The sequence below is a fragment of the Lycorma delicatula genome, chromosome 10, assembly GCF_047948215.1.
Source record: "Lycorma delicatula isolate Av1 chromosome 10, ASM4794821v1, whole genome shotgun sequence".
NCBI classification, from domain to species: Eukaryota; Metazoa; Arthropoda; class Insecta; order Hemiptera; family Fulgoridae; genus Lycorma; species Lycorma delicatula.
In genome coordinates this window covers 118,491,654-118,506,831 of record NC_134464.1, presented here as the reverse complement: position 1 = coordinate 118,506,831, position 15,178 = coordinate 118,491,654, and the positions used below count along the sequence as shown (strand labels likewise).

The following is a 15,178-nucleotide window of genomic DNA, read 5'->3' as shown; positions in this document are numbered from 1 at the left end:
TTCAATATTTACAATTAATAATATAAACAGCTCAGAATTAACAATATAGCTATGCCGGCCTCAGATAACAGGAACGCGTTCCGCGGGAGCCATTGGTGACGACAATGCCAAGGGCACCGCTGCCCCTGGGCTCGATCCCGAAGGCTCGCGCCCATCGCCGTCCTAAACCAACCTCTCATTGTTCTTCTGTCCCTGGTTCCTCTTCATCGTATCAATCTTTCGCCTTAAAAGTTAAACTGGTGATATCAAAGATTGGAGAATGAAGTTATGCAAGAAACATGTTTAAAAGCAGGTTACCTTATCATATATGAGTCAGAAAATTGTAATTGTAAATTGATGCATTACTTTTATGGGAAAATTATTATGAATATCTTTTTACAATCATAAAAATTATTTATTTGCTAATTTTTAATTCTTAAATAGAAAACAACTGTCAATTTATTACCCTGATATTATCTAGGCTTTAAACTGGTTGCAGATCAGGCTAAAAGAAAAACCAGCTTTCGAATTGATAAACATAGTTAAACCGTTTATTGATGGTGACGATGATGCATTATAATTAGAACATCTCTTTATATATCATTTTATAATCGTTTTCTGGTAATCGAATTAAAAAAAGAATTCACCAATTTTAATATTTATTTTAACTTTTTTTTAAATTGTTGGCACAAAGTCGGTGAGAAAAATAATATAAATTTTCTTTAATTTATGAGCGTAATTAAAAAGAGGAAAATAGCACATTAGTTATTTCTTTTTCATTGAATTGACGCTAATACTTTTGTACATACATGTCGGTAAAATACCAAATTAAGACAAGTTTGAGAAAGCTTGATTTGTATAAAACTTATTTATTCAGTGAAAATTTTAATTAGAGAAGTTTCTTTGAGTAACCAAAAATAATCGAAAATTTATTGTGGTGGTATTTTTGACTAATTAGATGATAATTCTATTTAAATATTTTTTTTTACCGTAAGTTGATTGATTAATTACTTGAAATAAAACTCTAAATTAGGTTGAAAAATTCATAAATGTAATGTCAAGTTTAAATAGTTATAAAAAGCGGTATTAAAAGTTTAAAAATAATATAAAATTAGTTTTTTAATCAATACTAATTAGAATAAAACGTGCTTTTATCCATTAATTAATTTTTTTTTCAATATTTACCTAATTAAGCATTCAGTGTTTATTAATGCACCACTTGAACAGCTTCACGCCACGTCCTTCAATACCTCTGAAAATAACTACTGGCAAATTAAAAATAAAATATTCATTTCATTAAAATGCTTCAATGTTTAAATATCTTCTTGAAAATTAAATTATAATTTTTTATATTCTGTTTTTAACTATTTTTTAACCGATTAAAGTATCCGTTCTTTGAATGGAAAAAAATTATTGTTTTTAAGTTTTTTATTTTGTACAGTTTGCTCTTACCTTTGTTTTGAGTTCAAAAAAATTCTATATAAATATTTAGTTTATATAGTTGAATATATTTGTAACTAGATCAATGAACAGAATATATAAACTGCTGTGATGAAGTTTTATCTTTCACATGATGCACTTTCCAGTACTTTGGAAATATAAACTTGAATTCATAATCATTTATTCTAGTTTCATTCTGTTAACAATAAGAGATCGTGGAATACTTTTAAATAATTTTTTCTTATTAAGCAATGTCGAGACAGATCTGAAGGAGATCAGAGATATCTCCGATTATTTGGCTTCTCTTTTGTAAGCGGATTACGCGCTTTACTGTACACGATGTCTCTTCAGTCATTAACGATGAAATACATCCAGCAAAGGCGCCGGTTTATGATTTGATCACCGGTCGGGTTCTCCAGGTACTACCTCGGCATGTGATACGTTTGGTTACTTTGATTTTCAATGCTATTATCCGAATTGGTAATTTTTCTGGTCCGTGGAAAATTTCACAGTTAATTGTTATAGCAAAACCGGGTAAAGACTCCTCAAATGTAACATTTTATAGTCCAATCAGCCTGCTTCCTGTGCTCTCTAAGATCTTTGAAAAGCTTTTTTTTGAAAAGACTGAAGCGGTTCGTGGACGATCACATTCCGGCTCACCAGTTTGGGTTTACGGAGTAACTAGCTCCTGTGAATCAGGTAAACAGGATTGTAAACGTTATAAATCATGCTCTAGATGAGAAACAGTACTGTTCAGCGGTTTTCCTCCAAGTCAGTTAGGTTTTTGACAAGGTTTAGCATGTGTGGTTGCTCTATAAACTGAAAAAAGGTTTTACCGCATGTTTTTTATGTGGTAATAAAATCCTACCTAGAATATAGGTGCTTTCAAGTTAAATATGGAGAGGCACCATATCAGGGGCACCACAAGGAAGCGTTCTCAAAATTATATCTCTCTCTTCGAATCGTGGCTTACGTGATGAAAAATAAAAATAAACGAAACAAAATCAAAGCGCTTCACGTTCACCCTGCGTAAGGAACACTGTCCTCCTGTTTCTATCTTGAATGTTCCGATTCCGAGATCTCAAGAATTTAAATATTTGCCTTTTCATCTTGATCGACGACTTACTTGGGCGAAAGATATCACTTCTAAGCGGAAACAGTTGGATCTCAAGTTTAAACACATGTACTGGCTGATAGGACATAGATCTCGGCTTTCAGCAGAAAGTAAATTATTGATTTATAAATCCGTCTTGAAGCCTGTTTGGACTTATGGGCTTGAATTGTGGAGTACAGCGTGCAACTCCAGTATTAACATACTTGAACTCTTCCAAACAAAACCTCTGCGGAAAATGCTCAAAATACGGTGGTACATAAGTAATAGCCTTATATATAATGACCTTAAGTTGATAACCGTTCGGCAGGAAATCTCTCTGGTCAGCCTACGGTATCAAAATCGTTTGGATCGGCACCCGAATTATTTGGAGGTCAATTTGTTAGATAACACGATCAGAGATTTTTCAAGATTGTTGAGGAACAATATTCTTGGTTTGCCTTATCGCTTCAATTAGGTGTATTTATGGTCTGGCCGTACGGAGTGCTCTTCTATTCCATTATTAAGTCACAAGCTGCTGGGTCTGTGGCAACTCAATATTAATTCAAATAGTCTTATTTACTTATTGCTCTATGAACAGATTGTAAAGTTGCTGTGTCGTTATAATTTAAAATAAGTAAGCAATGAAAATTCTTTTTGTTAAACATATCCTCTGGAATTAGGAAATCTTTGTTTATGTTTTTTTAATTTTATTTCAAAATACATTTAAATAATCTCATAGAGTGAATTTGTTCCACTCCTTACTCCTACTCATCTTTCTAAGTGGCATCTTTCTATCACGTCTTCCTTAATGGCTTTTGAGTTTCAGATTATCCATAGTTAACTTCACGAAAGCTACCTATAGTTTAATATGTAGAAAATCATAGTAATATGAATAATTATACTATATGTTCCTTATGCAACCTCGATCGTTATTTTATGTTATTATTTTTACGCTTACTGCAAATGTTTAATTATGTTTAACTTTTTCTCCCCGTTCGGTTGCTTTCTCTGTTTGAAGATTACATTGTAGAATTTATCTGTAATTATTTAAACTTTCATTTACTTTACGGTTAAATTTTAAGTTGTGAAAAGACACTCGATTAATTTCCGTTTCTTGCTTGAGAAAAATAGTTTTTTGCAACTTGATACAGAGCTACTCGTGTATGCTAAGTTATAAACTTGTTACCGTTTATTTCAGTCTGGATATTTATGAAACTGCTTAACATGTGTTATACTTTAAGAGAGCGATTAATTCTTTAATGACTACATTATTAAACGTACTATGATTATTCATAGTATGTTTAGAAATAACTTCTTTTTTTTGTCTTCAGTCATTTGACTGGTTTGATGCAGCTCTCCAAGATTCCCTATCTAGTGCTAGTCGTTTCATTTCGGTATATTCCCGTACATCCTACATCCCTAACAATTTGTTTTAAATATTCCAAATATGTAAAACACAACCTGTCTACACAACATTTTCCTTCTACCTTCCTTCCAATATTAAAGCGATTATTCCAGTATGCCTTAATATGCGGCCTATAAGTCTGTCTCTTCTTTTAACTATACTTTTCCAAATGCTTCTTTCTTCATCTATTTGCCGCAACACCTCTTCATTTGTCACTTTATCCACCCATCTGATTTTTAACTATTATAAATAACTATTTTTAACTACACTATTTTAAATTTAACTACACTTTAAATAACTATTTTGTCATATTATTATGATAAGTAGTTATTTCTCTTCGACTTGGTTTACCTAAATATCATATTAGAATCGATTAAAAGGAAATACAAAATATATTACAGATATTATTGTAGTTACTTTTAGAGCCGCATTCTAGTTTTACTACAGTTATATCACATATTAAACGGAAACTATAAAAAACACTCTAAATCCATATTCTACCTTTTAAGGATGATTTTTTGCTCTTAGAAATGTATAACGAAAAATTTCTTTCAGAGAAGTAACTTATTATCTAAGGAAATGAAGAAAAAGATAAAGTGTTTTCCTAGTATTTCTAAATAAAATTTCAATAAATTTGACAAAGTAAAAACATAAATAAGCCAAACTCGATTTTCATATGTAATTGAAATTGGATTGTTAGACTGTAATTACAAAAATAATTAAATTCACGAGTTTGCATACCTTCTCAACCCTCCCCATCAACATTTACCATAAAAAAGCCCTCTTATTATTTGCTTGCCCCAAAAGAAAAACATACCCATCAGTTTTCCAGTTTTTAATTTCATCTTGAACCCCTTTCCAGCCTTTTTAAGTTTATCTCTTAGCAGGTTGTTAATTGGAATATTTTTTTTTTGCATTTTCTAAATAACTCTTTGAGAATATTATGTCAATTTCGGCTGTACCTATCCGGAACGTGGGGAAAATAGTGACGAGGGAGTCAGTGAGGTTTTTGCGTAATCGTTTCAATCCCCTTACGCGTGGTTAAAAATTAATCGCATCGTACCGGTAGATTACTCCGTAAACATACTTCTTATCTTCTTACAACGTAATTTTCTTTCAAATCTTAAGAGTTGCTAATCAAAATAATTTTCCCTTATTTTTTCTAAATACCTTTTCGGCAATAAGTGCCAATACCAATTTTTTTCATCAGTTTATTTATTAAACGTAATTTAATGTACCTTTATTCCGAATTTTTTCTTTTTTTTTTTACTGATGAATTAATTCATCACAGAAGCTTACAAAGAAGATTGTTCTTGGAGTATGAAAATGGAAATTTGTTGCGTATGAAAAATCCCATACCTGACCAGGGGTTTCGAACCCGGGATCTCCGGATGAAAGGTGGATAAGCTAACACTCCGCCACGAATATCGGCGGATTTTATTTCTAATACAGTATTAAATTACAAAATGATTAAACTATTTTTTTTCTAATTTTAAATCATTAATGATAAACAAAATAGAGGAATAAGACAATATAATGATTGCCTTTTATGGTCGGTAAAATACTAAAATATGTACTTTAATGTTTCTTACTCGGTTAAACTTGTGGAAAAAGTTCTTGTGTTTTGCAATGTTGTCTTCCTTTCATTACCTGAAATTCAACATATTTGACAAGACTCGCAGTTCTGCTTGTGGGCTTCATTGCATAAAATACTACTTACATAAAATACTGTTGAAGTCTATGAATTTTTTGAATTTCATATAGTTATGCCTTAGACTTCGGATTCGTTTTCATCATCTTTAACTTCTTCCACTTTTTGAGTAATTTTCTTTTATTTCAGTATAAAATACAAATTTTATAAATATTTAAAAAAAAAATATTATAAATATGTTATTTTTTCATCACTCCCTCACAACTTGAAAGTATTCCTAGTGGTTAAGGAAAAGATACCTCCCTCACTATAGCGTTTAAACAACTGTTAAACGACTTAAATATTTAATAAAATTGTGTTATTTTACGGTAAAATAAAGAAGCTTACGAACTAATGGACCTTACAAGCGGCATTTTGGGCCGTTAAACCGGCGTAATGTTACATGCATTATACCAATATGTTTCTGTTTTTATAAAATAGCCCCAATTAAACGGCTGCCCCGAATAACCGGTGATGCCATTAACCGGAGTTCACTGTGTGTGTGTGTGTGTGTGTGTGTGTCTGTATATATATTGTATAATGAATTTCTTTATTAACGTTTCTTTAATATAATTAGTCAGGTAAACAGCAGGACGGAAATAAGGCCGTAAAATGAAAGTTTAAAACGGAAAAGTATATTCTTACATGGTATTTGATACGAAATTCTACGAATAAAATTATTTTCCTTTTATCAACTGTTGATGTTGTTTCGATTCAATGGGAAAAAGGTTGAGTCGCAGTATATAGCTTTAGAATGAGATCCGGTAGTTTTTATAATAAAATTTATTTTCTATTGAAGGTCACATGAAAATTTATTATTAGAAAAATTTATTGTTTGTAACAAAAAAATAATTCCAGATTTTTATTAAAATGTCATATTTTATAAGAATATCCTATAAAATCATAATTAATTTTTTTTTTGTTTCAGAATACCTGTGTTTGAAAATTGAAATCTTACATGGCTGTTACTTTTTAACTAATGAAATCACTCGATAATTATTGCAGTAAATAACAAAGTAAGTGAAGTAAAGGTCTATGGTAATCAGTAAAAATAATTGAACTGTTAGAGCGGGCTGATGTTTTAATTGGAAAAATTATTATAAAATTACTAAAAAAATGAAAGTAATTCCTTTCTTTTCCAGTATTCCTTTCTCTTTTCATACGCCATAATAATTAAATAATATAAGTATTTACTTAATAATTAATTAAGTATTTACATATAATTTTATTAATAGAATAATAAGTTATTTAATAAAATATACAAAAAAATTAATTAATATTGAAAAATTTCTATTAACTAAATAAGAAAAAAGAATTAAATATTTAACGAAGAGTTTTAATCTATAAAATAAAAATATGGAAATGATTATTTACTATAATTAAGAAAGAATTAATCGATTAAATATCGATAAAGATTACATAGATTATTATAATTATTATTTACATACATTTTTTAAAAATATTTAATGTATAATTATACTAATTAATTCACTTTTTTGAATAATTAACTTAACTGTATAACACAGTTATTAATTTTTGTTGCCATATGGTAATTTATAATGTTATGAAGAAATATTTGTTATTCTATTGTTTTTCCCTTCCCATATTAATTATTAACAAATTTATAAAATTAAGTGCTTTATAAAATTAGTAATTTTTTTGTTCACTGGTTTTTATACAGTAAATTTTATACATAATATATATATATATATATATATATGTGTGTAATTAGCTTTGCAATATTAATATGTTTCACATGTCTTAGTGGACGTATCATGATTTATTTACTTTCTTTTTATGTAATATAATTATATTTTGAACAGTAACCGAGCTGTTTTGTGTATGAGTTGCCATATTTTGTTTGTTTACATATCAAATTAATTGTTTTTATAATTCTCATAAATAGCTTTGATAAAAAACTGATTACATTCATATTAATGTAATGTACTCATTATAAGATTATTTCGTTTATAATGGTGAAATTTTCTTTAAGATATCGTTTTACCTTTAAAAATATGTTCCTTTATTTTATGCAGTTAATGGTAATAAATAGAACAAATTATTAGCGTCTCGGCCTTACATCCGGAGGTACCCGGGTTCGTATCCCGGTCACACACGGCATTTTTCATACGCTACAAAATTCTATTTCTCACGGACAAACCGCAAACTTATTTGTGGAATCAATTCATCAAGCCAAAAAAAATTTAATTTAATTTAATCTGATTGGTTTAATACAATTCTTGTCACTATTATGTGACAACTTCCTCTAAATATCTCAGTCTTTTTGGAGAAAGAATTTGATAACATAAAATTGAAAAAAAATTAACATTTAAGAATATTTTGATTGAAATATAGGGAAATAGACTGCATTAACATATTTATAAGAATCACGTGGCAGATGAAAGAAAAACAAGTCAATTCGGAAATGAGTGATACAAGAATATGATTTGCTCTTATTGCTTTTCAGGTTGTATGTATAGAACAAAGCAGTTTAGGAACTGAAAGACTAAATAATTATTCCAGAAAGGTTACTATACATTTCTAGTTTTGAAAAATGAAGCTTCATTTTGAAAACTAGTTAGTCGAACGATTTTAAGATTTTTCCCTTACATATATTTTTATCTAAATTATTATTTAATGAAAATAAATTAAAAATCTATTATTTTAAAAAATTTTTCTTTATGTAATTTGATAATATAAGTAATTTCCGGCTGAAATATTAAAAAAAAAAAAAGAACTAGAACTGTATATTTCCAATTTTCGGTGTTGGAGAATAAAAATTTTGCAAACATTTTTTATGAAAGTTTATGTACCTTAAGGTTACATTTTTTTACTTAGATAGTTTTTCTTAAACAAAGTACAAAGTAAAAATTAAAAATTCACAAAATTTTTATAACCCTATCAGAAAATTTGAACAAGATAAATAACCAATATATAGGAACATACTAATCAAATTTGAACAAAATCGGTCTATCCAGTATGAAGATTTTTAGTGAAAAACAGTGCTATGTAGCACTGCTTCATTTGCGCGCGCGCCCACACACACACACACACACACACACACACACACATACATACACACACATACATACAGAATACCCCACGATGAAAGGGAGGAATTTTCAGAACATATTTTACTAGTGAAAATAATGTAAAAAGTTGATATAAACATAGGTATGGAAACGCTTTGTTTTCGAGTTACGGCTAGCGAAAATTTTCGCCCGAATATTAGCTCTTCTACAAAAAGAAGCCCTACTGTAATTTTGCGATCCCAATTAAAAAGTAATTTAGTGGTTTTTTATGTAATTTGAGCTGGGATATAGGTTAAAACAGATCTCAGATCTTTAAGTTTTTCAGATATACGAGGTAAAATACAAAAATTCGGTGTCAAAACACAAGTTTTTTTTTAGGTTTGTATTACAGTAGCTTTGTTAAATGAATAATAAATGAGAAAAATTTAGTAAAATAATATTTAGAGAATTTAATTCTGAGAAGATTAATGCAAATACAGCCAGTAAAAAGTAAATAAAACTTTTAAAAATCGCTTTTTTATTGAAGCAAAACAGACGAAAAGTAAACAGAAAATTGTAGTATTCTTTGTGTACCTAATAAACATTATTATTAATATAGCAAGACAAAAAATATAATAAATGAAATTATAAAAAGTAACAGAATAACAAAACTCAGTTACAGAACGTTTTCTATTCTGAAAGTTTCACTGTCTCATTTGTATATACGAAAGTATATTTATGATAAATGCAACCGTTTGGAAAATTATTTCTGTATTTTATTTTCTCTTAATGAACTTCTTAAGGTGTGAAACGTCAAAACTTTTTAAAATCCTAATAGAAGATTTTATACGTATATACAGCCGGGAAAGTAAAAATAATGATTGTAATATTTACCAATGATGCTTGAATTAACTAATTTCTTAAGAGAAATTCAGTTCTGAAAATAAAAGATAACGTGTAATAGAAAGGAAGATAGCGAGGAATGACCTAATAAGCATATGAATATAATATACCAAAAGTTACAAAATTTTGTTATTTAGGGAATAAATTACGAAGGGTTGAGAAGGTATAGGAAAGATTAAAAACGAACTGGCACAAGCAAGAGTAGCGTCTATTTAGAAACGAAATCTGTTAGTATCTAACATAGATCTAACAATTAAAATATATATGTAAAAATGGTGAAAAATAGACAGTAGGAAAGGTGTGGAAAAAAGGAAAAGAATATAGGGCTTTGAAATATAGTGTTACAGGAGGATATTCAAAATTATGTGAACTACGATAACATTCAAAAGAAAATACTTCTTTTCGTGTAATACAGACGAATAATTAAGAAACCACGTATAAACTAACAAAAAAAAAAAAATTAACATTTTTACTGCCTTGTACGAAGTACTGTGATTGGAAGCATCCAATCACGAAAATCGCGAAATATTTCGGTTTTCAGATTTCAACGTAAATATCCAATTTGCCCATTCCAGAATCCATTTTCACTAGTTTCGACGTGACGTCTGTACATACGTACGTATGTATCGCATAACTCAAAAACGATTAGCTGTAGAATGTTGAAATTTTGGTTTTAGAATTGTTGTAACATTTAGTTGTGCACCTCCCATTTTGATTGAAATCGACTGAACCAGAAGTGTCAAAAAAAGCCCAAAATCCCCCAAAAATTGGATTTCGAACTTTTTATTAAGTGCAGTAATAAGCCTTCATTGAGAGTTTTTCAACGATAAGGATAGTTATAGCGAAATAAAATTGTAATTAATGAAATATTTGGATCTTACAAGGGGAAAGACGTCGGTTCGAATCTGACTTCAACTCCTTTTTTTTAAACTTTTTCTCTTTTTTAATTTAAATATATTAATTTATTAATAATTATTAACTTCTGATTGTAAAAAAAATCACAATTAATAATAATTCAATAATAACAAAAAAAAGAAAAAATATCAGAAGTTATTAATAATATAAAATGTTATGTAATTTTTATTTTAAAAATATGTGTATATGTAATTTAATAAGCGTACAAAGAAGTCATGGTGTCCATATCAATTTTTTTTTAATTGTTTCTTTTTTTATATTGTCTGATTTCCAGAAAAACGTGGCAGAGTTTAGTAAACTTTCACATTGGTAGGTCATATAAAAAGATAACTAGGTTTTGTTAATGTGGTAATGAACAGATGTATAGAAGGTAAATCTGTAGAGGACTCTAGAGGAAGACAACGATTGGAATTTACAGTAAAGATAGTTAAGGATATAAATTGTATAATTTTGTTGAGGTTAAAATATTAAAATAGAATGGAAAGGAATTGAAAATAGCATAAAACCACTCAAATGACTTCTTACATTAAATTATATAAAACTTCTTACAAAAATTATAAGAACTTCTTACATCTTTAGTTATATCAATTTTATAAATTTTAATATTTTTATTTTTTTTTTGTATCTTAATTTGATCTACCACCCTTAAGATATAATACTGTCCATAAGATACTGCCATTAATTTTTCATTCTTTTTTTACTCTATCAGCCTTAAATACTAGTAAATTAAATATGTTTTATATATAACATAATATGAAATGGATTAAGTATAAATTAATATGTGAATTTAAGAAAAAAATGTTGTACTTTACATATTTATGAAGATTAGCCTCGACTTGTCGTACCTAAAAAAAAAAAAAAATAATAGTAAAAATTTGAAATAAATAAATTGAATAAATATTATTGTTATTATAATAATAATAATTTCTTTGATGAAACCATTATTTTATTTATTCAATTACTGAAATTTTTTTTCATATTGTTTGATGAAATTTTACGTCATTAGTCTTCTATGACTGTATGTCATAGATAAAAGTTAAAAAAAAAATTTACTAAAACACAATTTTTTCCATTACCTTGAGTAGAAAAGAGCTGAAAATTGTTTAATTAGGTTTTTTAAAAATAATTTTAATTTTTTCAATTCACTGATATTTATATACCTGTACACACAAACAATAGTAATTTATTATTTTTCTTTTTAATTCTTTATTTAATAATTGCAATAATGAAAATAGAAACCATAAAATAAGTAAAATTTTAATATTTTTAAATTTTAGAGCCCCTCCATGTTTGGAATTAATGTAAATATTTTTCAACAATTGTTCTTTAATAATATATACTTAACAGTGATTAGTTAAAGATGCTGCAGTAATGTTGAAAAAGTAGTCTAAAACAGAAACATTTTAAGTTATTGTTGAATTTTCGAAGAAATGTGTGGTATTACTTTGGGAGTGGAGGGATGAAAAAAATGTTGTTTACGTTTTGAGGATTAGTTATACGAAAATACCTTTCTTTATATACTTATAAGCCTATGTATGAAAAATTGTGGTTTAAAAATCTCTAAAATTACTCAAACAATTTCATTGGAATTTAACTATGTTGTAGTAGTGTATCTGAAATTGTGCGTGTGATAATTTTATGAAGATTGGTAGAGTAGTTCTTGAGTTACTGTAAATTTAATGTGGAAAACATTTCAGCAGGGCAAGTTAGAAGCGTGGTTCGTTATGTTGTTACAAGTTGAAGAAACGTTGATGTGTCTTTATCTTCAGTATCTATTTTTAGCAATATTAAACAGAGTTAAAAAAAAAAAAAAAAAATATTAAAACCAAATTAAATTAACAAAAAGTCGGTTTTCTTGTGCAGAACTGCACAAGATTCTCTTTTTGTACATTTAAAAAAAATAAAATTCTTTAAGAAAATAAGTATCGCTTATGATACTTCAGGACTTTTAAAAATAAATTTTACTTATATTTCTAATCGCTTATATAAAAATATATAAGTTTTTCCATGATTATATTGGAACAGATTTTATTGAGTAATAACACTTTGAAAGATTATGTGTATTATAATAAATAATATTTGGATTTTTCATTTCTTTCTCAACAGGAAACACCTGACGCCAAAGAATAATTCTGGAATAATAATAATTGTACAACTGATTCAGTGTACTAATATAAAATTTATTTGTCCAAGCGTCTTCTTCATTATTATAAAATAAAGGTAATAACAATAAATATAAAAAAAAAATTATTTAACTACGCTTAATAATAAATTAAAAATAATGATAAATTATATATGTATATGTACTTGGATGAACGTAGTTGTAACCTTGAGACTGAAGTGATGAATTAATGAAGCATTCTTTGCCACTGAATTATTGCCAAAGAAATTAATTCGTCACGGTATACAGAATGCTTCTTTATTGCAGGTCTTATTGTTTTTTGCATTATACTCATTCGTTCCGCTACCCGAAAAGTTATTTTAAATCGAGCTTTGTCTGTGCGTCTCGTTGTGATAATATCTTTACCGATGAGTTTCAAGCTTAAGAATTCATTTTTAATTAACCTTAAAAATCAATAGTAGTTGTGCTTTTTTCTTTAACTACGCAATTTCATTTTATTTTTCCAATTTATTTTTAAAAAAACCCTGAAGAAAAGCACTCGTACTTGATTTTTTTTAATAAATAAAAGTAAATAAATTTAATATAATTTATTTAGTATATAATATAAATTAATATAATTTAGTAAATAAATTTAATAAATAAATTTTTAAAAATTAACACTTTACGAAATAAATTACGAAGGGATGAAAAGGTATGGGAAAGATAAAACCAAACTGGCGTAAGCAAGAATAGCTTCTATTTAGAGACGAAATCTGTTAATATCTGCGTAGATCTAACAAAAATATTAGTTTGGAATGTAGTATAAAACAGTACTGAAAAATGGGCAGTAGCAAAAGAGGGGCAAAAAGGCAAAAAATATAGAGCTTCGAAATATAGTATTACAGGGGGATATTCAAAATTATGTGGAGTACGATGGCATTCAAAAAGAGGTATTACATGAATGCTATTATTAGTTTTTTGTTTTAAGTAATAGTGTTTCAATCAGGAATTGTTAAAAAATAAATCATTTTAATAAGCCAGATAATAAAATATGTATAATAAATAAATTAACATTTCTATAATAATGTAAAGAAGTGAAATTTTGAATAAAAAATTATTTTAACTAATTCTTTCATTACTCAGCTTCATTTAATAATTGTACACATTTTGTTATTTAGCTTATCAGTAGAAATATACTTTCCTCAATAAAACTGCTACTACTTGATAAATTAACAATTATTGAATAATGTAATACATTGATAAACATCCGTAATAGATGAGGAAAAATATGACGTGGAATTATAAAGAAAAATGTTAGTGAGAATACTTTTTCCGTTACAGTTTTCCTTGATTTTTCCTTAAAAAAAATTCATTAATAGAAAAGCATTTTATAAATTAACAGAAAAGTTATAGGGAAACAAATAACCTTTATTTTATATAATCTTTTTAAAGCAATTTAAAAACTGTTTTATTGATTCAGTTCAATTTACTAAAAAAAATAAAAAATAAATAAATAAATAAAACTGAAGAACACAGTTCTATATAATCATAGATTCGGAAACACTTGGTTAGCGATTGAAATTTATTCATTTATGTATACATACATCCACCATATTCTCCAGATTTAAACGACGGGCAACTTTCACCCGTTTCCAAGTACGGAGAACTTGCTATCTGGGAAGATATATGCTTAAAATAATGTAATAATCGATGGTAACAACATTTATTTTTGAGGTTTTAACCTATCGTATTTTTCTAATGGGGGTATCTAATAACTCATTTATCGCCGCAATGAGTATATTTAGCTAATAGGAGACTGTCAAAAATAACAAAATTCGTAAAACCAATTAGTGTTTTTATAGCTACTTTAGAAAACACCGAACGCTCCTTTAATGATTATATAGAAAAACAGGCAGTCTAACGTTATTTGACTACTATCACTATTATTAGTATTATTATTTAATTGTTGTTATTAATTACATTATATAAAGAAAAAAAAAAACTACTCAATCATCCTTTAATTAACAGATTCATTCTACTTTATTACGACAAATCATCCAACCCCCTCCAAAAAAGATTTTAATAAATGATGACATAATTTATTAGATTATAACTTTAACGTTTTATTACAATACAATTTTATTACTATTATTACAATTGTAATTATTATTTTATCGATGATTCATTGATTTATTGAATCTTTTTTATTGTAATAACGTGTATTCGTTAAATTTATTGTGGCCTATTCATCCGATAATATTATCACATTTTATAACACTATAAACCTTGAAAATAAACATAAATATTTATTTTTAGGATTTTTTTTCTGTAATATTCTAATTCGTACTAGTATCTTGATGAGGCGTAAATCTCAACAGAATTAATACATTTTTAGTTTTAAGCTTTAGAAAAAAAGTAATTATATGTTGGAAGTTTTTGTCTCTCGATCATAACGTATGAAAAAAGATCGCATGAAAACAAAGACAACTGAAAAAAATTACTTGTGCTCTCTTTAGGAATGAAAAAATTGGAAAAAATGTTATAATTCTTAAATAATAATTAAACAAAGTTTTGATTGTTGAATTAAAAGTTTTGATTCAAATCGAACCAGTGTTTTCGTTTTCATCATACCGAATAGCCT

At 27.4% G+C, this 15,178-nt stretch overlaps 1 protein-coding gene and 1 long non-coding RNA gene across 2 annotated transcripts in view; one reads left to right on the top strand and one right to left on the bottom strand.

Annotated features, from left to right (window-relative positions):
- The window catches only part of LOC142331747 (uncharacterized), a 241,007-nt gene extending 234,384 nt beyond the window's left edge, over positions 1-6,623 (top strand). Inside the window, exon 3 of the long non-coding RNA XR_012758079.1 lies at positions 6,536-6,623. This is a non-coding gene — a long non-coding RNA (uncharacterized LOC142331747). The remainder of the gene's footprint in view (positions 1-6,535) is intronic.
- LOC142331744 (uncharacterized) overlaps positions 1-15,178 on the bottom strand; it is a 542,969-nt gene that overhangs the window by 265,676 nt on the left and 262,115 nt on the right. The gene's annotated exons all lie outside the window — the stretch shown is intronic.